Genomic DNA, 10,761 nt, shown 5'->3' with positions numbered 1-10,761 from the left:
AGCTGAGTTGAACAGTACTATCAATAAGCTGGATCTAGCTGACAGTTTTAGAATGTTCCATCCAGCAAAATACGGATTCACTCAAGCTCACATGGAATATTCTGGGTCATAAATACAATCTAATAAATTTAAAAGAATATAAAACACACAAAATGTTCTTAGATCACTACAAAATTACACAGGAAATTAAAAATGGAAAAATAGCTGAGAAATTCTCAAATGTTTGGAGATTTTTTAAATCTTCCCACTAGTTCCAAAAAAATTAGATTTAAATATAATAAAATATTTACAGAATCTATGTGTGGAAAAATACAAACTCTGATGAAAGAAACCAAGGATATCTAAATAAAAAGAGATTCCATGTTTATGGATTGGAAAACAATACCTTTACAACCTCACTTCTTCCCAAATTCATCTATAGATACAGCACAATTCCAATAAAATCCAGGAAACATTTTTGTAGATATTGAAAATCGATTTTAAAGTTTTAAGGAAAGGTAAAAAATTTAACCTACAAAATTTTGAAGAACAACAAAGTTGGAAGACTCATGCTATCTGATTCACCATAATGTAGAGTAAAAAAAACAGCAAACAGCATAGTATTGGTGAAAAAATAAACACTTTAGTAAAACAAAATAGAGACCCTAGAAACAACCACACAAATACAGTCTCCTGATTTTTGCCAAGGTAATAAAGGCAATTCAATGTAGAAAAGATCATCTTCTTGACATGACACTGGAAATATTAAACATTAAAAGACACAAACCAGTGGCTTGTGAGTAGACGATCCCGGGCGCCAAGGTTATAGACAATTTGTGAAATGAGTGACTCTGTTGATGACAATATCCTCCGGCTGTCTTCCCACACCTTAGCAGCCCTCCAGGAATTTTATGCTGAGCAGAAGCAACAAAGCAACCCAGGCGGGGATGATAAATATAACATTGGAATAACAGAACTGACAGCTGAGCCAGTTTTGGTACAGTCAGGAAACCGCTTTGTGACTTGCGATTGCAGCTGCTGGAGAAGGTGGCAGAATAACCTGTGTGAGCGCCCCCAGTGTTTACCAGAAACTGAGAGCCCTACACAGAGAAGTCTTTTCTGTATACATCTTTGAATATGACAAAAGATTTGCTATATACGGAGAGGAGTTTATCTTCTATGATTACAATAATGCATTGGATTTACCTGAAAAAATTGCCGCACATAGTTTTGACATCGTAAGAGCAGATTCCCCCCTACCATTCCAAGGAGTGTCTCAGAAAAACGTCAGAAACCATCAAGTATCTGACTCAGGGCAAGATTCTGCTGTGCACAGGTGCCGTCATGGAAGAAGAGGCAGCAAAACTTCTTGGCGTGAAGATGTGCAAGTTTATTCCAAAACACACCCGGACCCTGGGAAATGAGTTTTGCTGTTATGTGAATTATGATTCTGGGCTAGACCGTGAAATCTAAATGCAGATAGTAATATAATATGTAAAGGATCCTGTGTGACATTTCTCTCTTATTATTTCCTTGGTAGATTGAAAAGTTATAACCTCCTCCCCTCCCCTGCAAAATGGGGCTCTCCCTGGCCTAATTTTCAAAAATAAAGGATATAAAATCTTAAAAAAAAAAAAGGCACAAACCTTACAACTTCCACTAATATTCACTAAAATTAGATTCTAGACATTCTTCTGTAACACGTTCAGAAGAAAACACAAAACAATGTCTAGGTGCTTTGGCAACAATATTTTAGAGAAAACACCAGTAGTGTGATCCATAAAAGAAAAAAAGATGATACATTGGATTTTACCAGAATTAAAGACATCTGTTCTGTAGAAGATACCATAAAGAGAATGAAAAAGTAGTCACAGTCCTGAAGAAATTATATGCAGAACACATATATGATAGTAGACCTAATCTAAACTATAAAAAATCACCCTTAAAACTCAACGATAATAATACAAAAGCCAAATTTAAAAAACAGGAAAAGATTTGAACAGATACTCCCATCAAAGAACATGTACAAATAGCAAAGAAACAGCAAACAGCATCATTTGTTATTAGGAAGTTGTAAATTAAAACAAGATAGTGCTACATACCTCTAAGAATAGGTAAAATCCCAAAACTGACATTACCAGTTTCTGGTAAGAATGCAGAGCAGGAGTAACTCTTTTTTCTTTTTTAAATTTAAATTCAATTAGCCAACATATAGTGCATCATTAGTTTCAGATGTAGTGTTCAATAATTTATCTCTCATTCTTACTGGTAAAGCACAATGGTATAAACACTTTGGAAGACATTTTGTAAGTTCCTTACAAAGCTAAATATAATTTTACCATAAAATCCATCATACTCATGAGCATTTATGCAAACATTCTGAAAATTTTTCAGTATAAATGTCATCACATGAATGTTTATAACAGATCTATTCTTAATCACCAAAAACTAGAAGCCACCCAAATTACCTTCAATATGTAAGTGAATAAACACTGGTATACCAACATGAAGGATACCATTCAGTAATTTAAAAAAAAACAAAAACTATTAACCAATGAAAAGACATAGATGAAACTTAAGTATATACTGCTAAGTGAAAGAAGCCAATCTGAAAAGTTTACATAGTATATGATTTCATTTAAATGAGATTCTGGAAAAGGGAGTAATAAGACAATAAAAGGACTAGTGGGTGTTAGGAATTTAAGGGGAAATACATAGTTCCCCATTCCTTAGGTATGGGCTGTGCAAAATGTCATACTGCCAAAGAGTACAACATAAAAAAGGCGGGAGGGAGTAACTTTACAGTGGAGAAATTGGACAAATCCTACCAAGCCATCTGATCAAGGTCAACATCAATTGTGATAAATCATGTTAATAGTAGGTACCCTTGATATGATGTCATGAAATGGCACGTTTTCATAGCCTTCCTTACAAAAATGTATAATTTCATTCTAATCATGAAAAAAATCAGATAAGCCTCAATTCAGGATATTCTACAAAACACCTGCCAGAACTCCACGAGACTTTTTGTCATCAAAAACAATGCCACACTGGGTGATAGACATTGGGGAGGGTATGTGCTACGGTGAGCGCTGTGAATTGTGCAAGACTGTTGAATCACAGTTCTGTACTTCTGAAACAAATAACGCAACATATTTTAAGAAAAAAGAAAAAGAAGAAGGTAACAGGAGAGGAAGAAAAGGGGAGTATGTCAGAGGGGGAGACGAACCATGAGAGATGATGGACTCTGAATAACAAACTGAGGGTTCTAGAGGGGAGGGGGGTAGGGCGATGGGTTAGCCTGGTGATGGGTATTGAGGAGGGCACATTCTGCATGGAGCACTGGGTGTTATGAACAAACAATGAATCATGGAACACTGCACCAAAAACTAATGATGTAATATATGGTGATTAACATAACAATAAAAAATTAAAAAAAAAAAAAAAACAATGCCACAGACAAAAAAGCCTAAGAAGGCATGGTGGCTTATTGTAATGTGGTATCCTGGATGGGATCTTGAAACTAAAAATAGACATTAGATAAAAAATTTTTAATTGGAATAAAACATAGACTTTGTGTCAATATTGGTTCATTAATTGCAAAAATGTACCATATAATATAAGATGTTACTTTAGGGAAAAATGGGCATGGGAGTATATGGGAACTCTGCACTATATTTGCAGTATTTTTCTGTAAATCTAAAACTGTTCTAAAAAACAGTTGATTTTTTTAAAAAGTATTAAACTATTATGGCAATTTTGCCCATTTCATATATTCATGCCTCCAATGTTAACAAATATAGAATTAATTAAATGGCTCTTTTGTTAAAGATAGGATGAAAGAAAACACCTTACAATGTGCTAAGGGAAGTGATTTTATGCAGTTTTCCTTTTTAAACTATTCAATACAAATGTTCTCTGACACAATTTGTTTTACATTATTAAATCTGAAAGAGTTTTCATACCTCTTATACTAATGCCAAAATTAAGGAGCCAGGAAATGTATCCATTTCAAAGGAAAAAGGAAGTGGTTATTCAGTTTCCTATGCAAAGCCTTGTGCTCCTGAAAGAGAACTGAACCAGACAAAAGATAAAATTAGATAAAAGTTGATGACAAAAATTACTTTAAAAGACTTAGAAAAAAAATCTAGAAATTCATGATGTGTATTTTCTTTTTTTCTTGCTTGCTAAAAGATAAGTGAAAGCAAAGTTACCATGCATGTGTTTCTACAGATATGGAATCACACAAAGAAACACTGTTTCACTCAGATTCCCTCCAAATCCATTTATTTAGAACATTTTTTCTTGTTCGGTTTAAAGAAAGTATATTTTGTTGTTAAAAAAATAACCTGGAAATACAAAAAAACATTTGTTATATTTAAAAATAATAATAATCATTATTTATTAAATACATAGAGTATGATAGACATTGCCCTAAATATTTAAACTGGGTTATCTCACTTAACCATCAAAACCTTAGTAGGGAGTAGACATTATTATTTTATTTCATTTCCATTTTACAAAAAAAAGAAACCAAGTGTATGACATTTGATCACATATCTAGTAATCATAAGTGCTGGGATTTGAACTCAGGAATAATGCTTCAGACTGATGCCCACTTTGCTCCCTAGTCATAAATGAACAAGATACTTAGCCTACAGAGAAACTTTTCCTGAGTCCAGGAAAATATTTCATTTGTAGATATTTATGCATCTACCTAAATATATAAAGCAAATTTTAACAGATCTATAGATAGAAAAAGAGCAAAAAATAAGAGTTGGAATTATTAAAAGGTAAAATTGAGAAGCTTTTAGTAGACTCACTAAGAAAAAAGAGAGAATATAAATAAAATCAGAAATGAGATAGGAAATGTTATAGCTGATACCACAGAAATACAAAAGATCGTGTGACTACTATAAACAGTTATACACTAGCAAGTTGGACAGCTTAGAAGAATTGGATAAATTCTTAGAAACATGCAATCTACCAAGACTGAATCATGAAGAAACAGGAAATCTGAATATACCAATATTAATAAGGAGATTGAATCAGTAAACAAAAACCTCCCCACAGGGGTGCCCGGATGGCTCAGGTGGTTGAGCATCTGACTCTTGATTTTGGCTCAGGTCATGAACCCAGGGTTGTGAGATGGAGCCCTGCATCAGGCTCTGAGCTCAGTGCTCAGCACAGAGCCTGCTTATTCCTCTCCCTCTGCTCCTCCCCCATCTCTCTCTCTCTATCAAATAAATAAAATCTTAAAACAAAACAAAAATCTCCCAACAAACAACAGAACAGGAAGAGATCACTTCACTGATGCAATCTTCCAAACATTTAGAGTTAATACCAATCCTTCTCAAACTCTTCTAACAAATAGAAGGGAACATATCCCAAAATCACTTTACAAGTCCAGCATTACTGTGAAACCAAAACTAGACCAGGTCACTATAGGGAAAAAAAAAAAAAGAAATCTACAGGCCACTATCCCTGATGAACCTAGATGCAAAAAATCTTCAACAAAATATTAATAAACTGAATTCAACATTACACTGAAAAGTTCATACACCATGATCAAGTAGACTTTATTCTTGTGATGCAAGGATGGCTCAACATACACAAATCAATCAATGTTATATGACACATTAACAAAATGAAGGATATCATATGTTTAACTTAGATAAAGAAAAAGCATCTGACAAAGTTTAGCATTCATTCATGATAAAAACTTTCAATAAACTGGGTATAGAGGAAAAGTACCTCAACAACATAAAAAATATAACAAGCTCACAGCTAACATGATGCTCAATGGTGAAAAACTAAGTTTTTCCTCTAAAATCAAGAATGAGACAGGTATGTCTTTTTGCCAGTTTTCAACATAATAAATTGCTCTAGGCATTTAATTAGGCATGAAAAAGAAATAAAATGAATCCAAATGAGAACAGAGGAAAAAAAACTGTCACTATTTACAAATAACATGATTTTATATATAGAAAAGCCTAAAGAGAGGTGCCTAGGTGGCTCAGTTGGTTAAGCAACTGTTTTCACCTCAGGTCACGCTCCAGAGGTCATGGAATCCAGCCCCCCATGCCGCACCAGCAGGGAGCCTCCTTTTCCTTCTGCCCAGCCTCCATTCCCACTCATGCTTGCTCTCTCTTGCATGCTCTCTCTCACACAACTACATAAATAAATAAATAAATAAATAAATAAATAAATAAATAAATAAATAAAATCTTAAAAAAAATAAAAAAGAAAAGCCTAAAGACTCCACCAAAAAACTGCTAGAACTAATAAATGAATTTAGTAACATTACAGGATACAAAGTCAGTTGCATTTCTGTACACTATCAGTGAACTATCCTAAAGACAAATTAAGAAAACAATTCCATTTATAATTTTATCAGAAAATCTAAAATACCCAGGAATAAATTTAATTAAGATGATGAAAGGCCTATACCCTAAAACCTATAAAACATTAATGAAAGAAATTGAAGATGACACAAATAAATGAAAAGAGATACCATGTTCATGGATTGCAAGGATTAATATCATTAAAATGTCCATCTACAAAACAACCTACAGGTTCACTGCAATCCCAGTCAGAATTCCAATGGTATTTTTCACAGATATGGAAAACAATCCTAAAATTTGTATGGAAATACAAAGACCCCAAATAGCAAAAGCAGTCTTGAGGAAGAACATAGCTGGAGGTATTACATTCACTGATTTCAAACTATATTACCAAGGTATAGTATTCAAAGCAGTATGGTATTGTCATAAAAACAGACAAATAGATCAATGGAACAGAATAGATACCAGAAATAAGCCCATGCATATATGCTAAATTAACTTATGACAAAGATTCCAAGAATACAATGAGGAAAAGATAGTCCATTTAAAAAATGGTGCTGGGGGGCGCCTGGGTGGCTCAGTCGGTTAAGTGACTGCCTTCGGCTCAGGTCCTGATCCCAGGGTCTCGGGATCGAGTCCCGCATCAGGCTCCCCGCTCGGCGAGGAGCCTGCTTCTCCCTCTGACCCTCCCCCCCCTCATGTGCTCTCTCTCTCTCTCTCTCATTCTCGCTCTCTCAAATAAATAAATCTTTAAAAAATAAAAAAATAAAAAATAAAAAAAATGGTGCTGGGAAAACTGGGCAGCCACATGCAAAAGAATGAAACTGGACTACTATCTTATACCATACACAAAAATCAACTCAGATTGGATTAAATTCTTAAAGATTTAAGAAAGGTTAAAGACTTGAATGTAAGACCTGAAACCATACAACTCCTAGAAGAAATTATAGCTGGTAAGCTCTTAGACATTAGTCTTGGAAGTGATGTCTTCAGAGTTTGACACTAAAAGCCAAGGCAACAAGAGAAGAATAAATGAATGGGACTACATCAAAATAAACAGCAAAAGAAACCAACAAAATGAAAAGGCCACCTACTGAAAGGGATAAAATATTAACAAATCATATATCTGATAAGGGGTTAATATACAAAATATAGAAGGAGTCATACAACTCAATGAAAAATATCCAAATAATCCAATTAAAAATGGACAGAGGAACCGAAATAGATATTTTTCCAAAGAAGACATACAGATGATTAACAGGTACTTGACAAAAGGTTCAACATCAGTAATCATAAGGGAAATACAAATCAAAACCACAGTGAAATATTACTTCATAACCTGTTAGAATGGCTATCATCCAAAAGATAAAAAGCATTGACAAAGATGTGGGAAAAAAGTTGTCCCTTATACACTGCTGGTGAGAATGTAAATTGGCAGGGCCACAGTGGAAAACAGTATGGGATTTCCTCAAAAAATTAATAGAATGACAATATGATCTAGTAATATTGGGTATTTAAGAAAACAAAATCACTATCTTGAAAAGAAATCTTCACTTTCATGTTCATTGACGCATTATTTACAACAGTTAAGATATGGAATCAACCTAAGCTACCCATCCATGGATGAATGGATAAAGAAAATATGATTTTATGTATAATGTAAATATTTATTAAAATAATTGTAGATAAATATATAATTGTATAACTGATCCTTTACTGTTTCCACAAACAGTAACTTCTCACAAAAACTATAGAACAATATCACAATCAGGATATTGATGCTTATATAATACACGATTTTATTCAGATTTCTTCAGTTTTATTTGTATTCATTTGTGTGTGTGTATATATGTAATTCTATCAATTTTGTCATATGTGGAGATTCATGTGTTATCACAGTCAATAAATAGTGTGAAGATGGTGGATAAGAGGCTCCTGAATTTCCCTCCCCGCTACTGATGCACTAAATATACAGCTACACATTGATCAGTTCCATTTGAGAGAAATCTGGAAACTAGTGGAATGATTCTAACATATTGGACAACTGAGAAAACACTCACACTGAAATGGGTAGGAAAGGTTGAGATACACTCTAAACCTGACCCCTAGCACAGTGCCTTACAGTTGGGAGGGAACTCTTAACTTCTGTTTTTTTCCTTTATAGTGAAGAATTTGGATCACACATCTACTGCCCCAATTTCTAAGGCTGCCACCCAAGGGATGGATGGGCTTCCAAATTACCTGGCTGTGATAGTTGTGATAGGGCTCAGAATTCCCAAGTTCCATAGGACCAAACTAAACAAAGAAGCAGTTTTTAAATGGGTGTGCAAGCACTTCCCACAGCTATCCCCTGGGCTTGGTGAAGAGAAAGCAGGCAAAAATACTCATTTCCCCTTTCTTCTTGGAAGGAGTTTGCACATGTCCATAGCTGCTGTCTGAGGATCTGCCTTCTAATCAGCCTTCACCTTCCTGGGTGCTGACTGGGATCTTCCTGGGAGCCTGAAAAAGCTAATGGGCATTTCCCCCATAGTCTCCCTCCAGCTTCTTCCAACAATAAAACAAAGCCATCAGCTTCTCCCTGGAAGGATGTCCACGCATCTAGCACCCCAACTTTAATGGCTGCGATCCAAAGGACAGACTCCCAAATCAACTTGCTCTCACAGCCAGCAGGTCTTGAATTCATAACTCCCACAGAACTATAACAAACAAGCAGTTTTTAAGTGGCTGTATGTATATTCCCTGTACAAAAACACTGACCTCAGAGAAGAAGAAGGAGACAAAAACACACATCTCCCAGCTTCTTTCTGGAAGAGACATGATGCATACTTTTTCATCTGTTGCCTGAGGTTCTGGCTTCTAATCAGCCTACATGTAGAGCTTACTGGAATCCTCCTAGGAACATGAAAGAGCTGGTGGGCACATTCAAACCAAGTCTCCAGCTTCTCCCTAGAAGAAGTTTTTTTTTTTTTTTTTTTTTACCCCTTTAGCACCCTGTTAGGGCTGCCAAACAAGAAACTGGGTCCTGAAGCACCTAGCTCTGGGAGCTAATGAAGCTTGGCATTTATGAGTCTCCTAGGACTACACATATTAAAGAGGCAGTTCTGTATGGGTGCACAAGCATTTCCAGTGACTATCCCCTCTGTCTCAGCACAGAATGAGTAGGCAAAAACACACAGCTCTTGATTTCTCTCTGATAAGGGTTGGGCTGCATATCTAACATCCAGAGTTTCCCAGCAGCTGACTGAAGGTCAGGATCCCAAACAGCCTGTATCAGGGAGCTAAAGGCAAGTAGTTGCTCTCCAGGAACCTAAACAGGTATGTGGGCATTTCCCAAAACTTTGGAATAGCGACAGATTTAGCATACCCTAATCTACTGGAAGCCACTAAGAATAAATACAGCAGCTTGGACAAACACAAAGGTTTGAGAGACAACCAAGAGCTCAGACTAGTCTGATTGACAAGATTTATCTCCTCCATGAGCCAGTCTGTCAAGACTGGGAGAGACGACTATTTTATGTAATGTGTAGAAACCAATGCAGAGTCTCAAGGAAAATAAACAAGCAAAAGAACAAAATGTTCAGAAACTGACCTTAAAGAAGCAGAGATGAGTTGTTAACCCCAAAATAGTTGAAAATAACAGTCATAAAGATGCTCACTAAGATAAGGAAAGAAGTGCATAAATAAAATGAGAATTTCTCTAACAGAAAATATTAAAAGGTACCAAACAGAGATCATAGGGCTGAAGAATACAGTTATTGAAGTGAAAAATTCAACATAAGGATTTAACAGCAAACTAGATCAAATGGAAGAAAAGATCAATGAGCTCAAATACAGTAGAAATCATACAATCAGAAATCAAAAAAGAAAAGAATGAAAAAGAGTGATGATAGCTTAAAGGACTCATGGGATACAATACATGCTTTACAGTATCCCAGAAGAAGAGAGAGAGGGAGAGAAAGGGGCCAGAAAGCTTATGCAAAAAAGTAATGGCTGAAAACATCCCAAAAGTGTACAAAAAAAGAGACATACAGATGTAGGAAGACCAAAGAATATCAAATAAGAGAATCCAGAGACCCATTAAAATTAAACTGTTGAAAGTTAAAGAATCTTAAAAGTAGCAAGAAAAAAGTAACTTGTTATGTACAAAGGAACCCCATAAGATGAGTATCGGTGGATTTTTCAGCAGAAATCTAACAGGACAGAAGGATGGGGTTATATTCAAAATGCCAAACAAGAATATTTTACCCAGCAAAGTTGTCCTTTGAATTGAAAGAGAGCTAGATATTTTCCAAAACAAGCTGAAGAAGTTCATCACCAGTATGTCAGCCTTACCATAAACATTAAAGGGAGTTCTTCAAGCTGAAACCAAAAGGATGTTAGTAAGATCAGGTAAATATAGTTAAATTTAGAAAACACTAATATTGAAATAGTGGTGTAT

General features: G+C 35.2%; 1 pseudogene; it reads left to right on the top strand.

Annotated features, from left to right (window-relative positions):
* Positions 1-820: 820 nt before the first annotated feature.
* On the top strand, positions 821-1,509 carry LOC114217389 (EEF1A lysine methyltransferase 1 pseudogene; annotated as a pseudogene).
* The last annotated feature ends 9,252 nt before the right edge of the window (positions 1,510-10,761 follow it).

Source organism: Eumetopias jubatus, unplaced genomic scaffold (assembly GCF_037043125.1).
Source record: "Eumetopias jubatus isolate StellerSeaLion01/CBP00866 unplaced genomic scaffold, mEumJub1_p1.0 scaffold_2, whole genome shotgun sequence".
Classification (NCBI taxonomy): Eukaryota; Metazoa; Chordata; class Mammalia; order Carnivora; family Otariidae; genus Eumetopias; species Eumetopias jubatus.
This window is presented reverse-complemented; position numbering and strand designations above follow the sequence as displayed.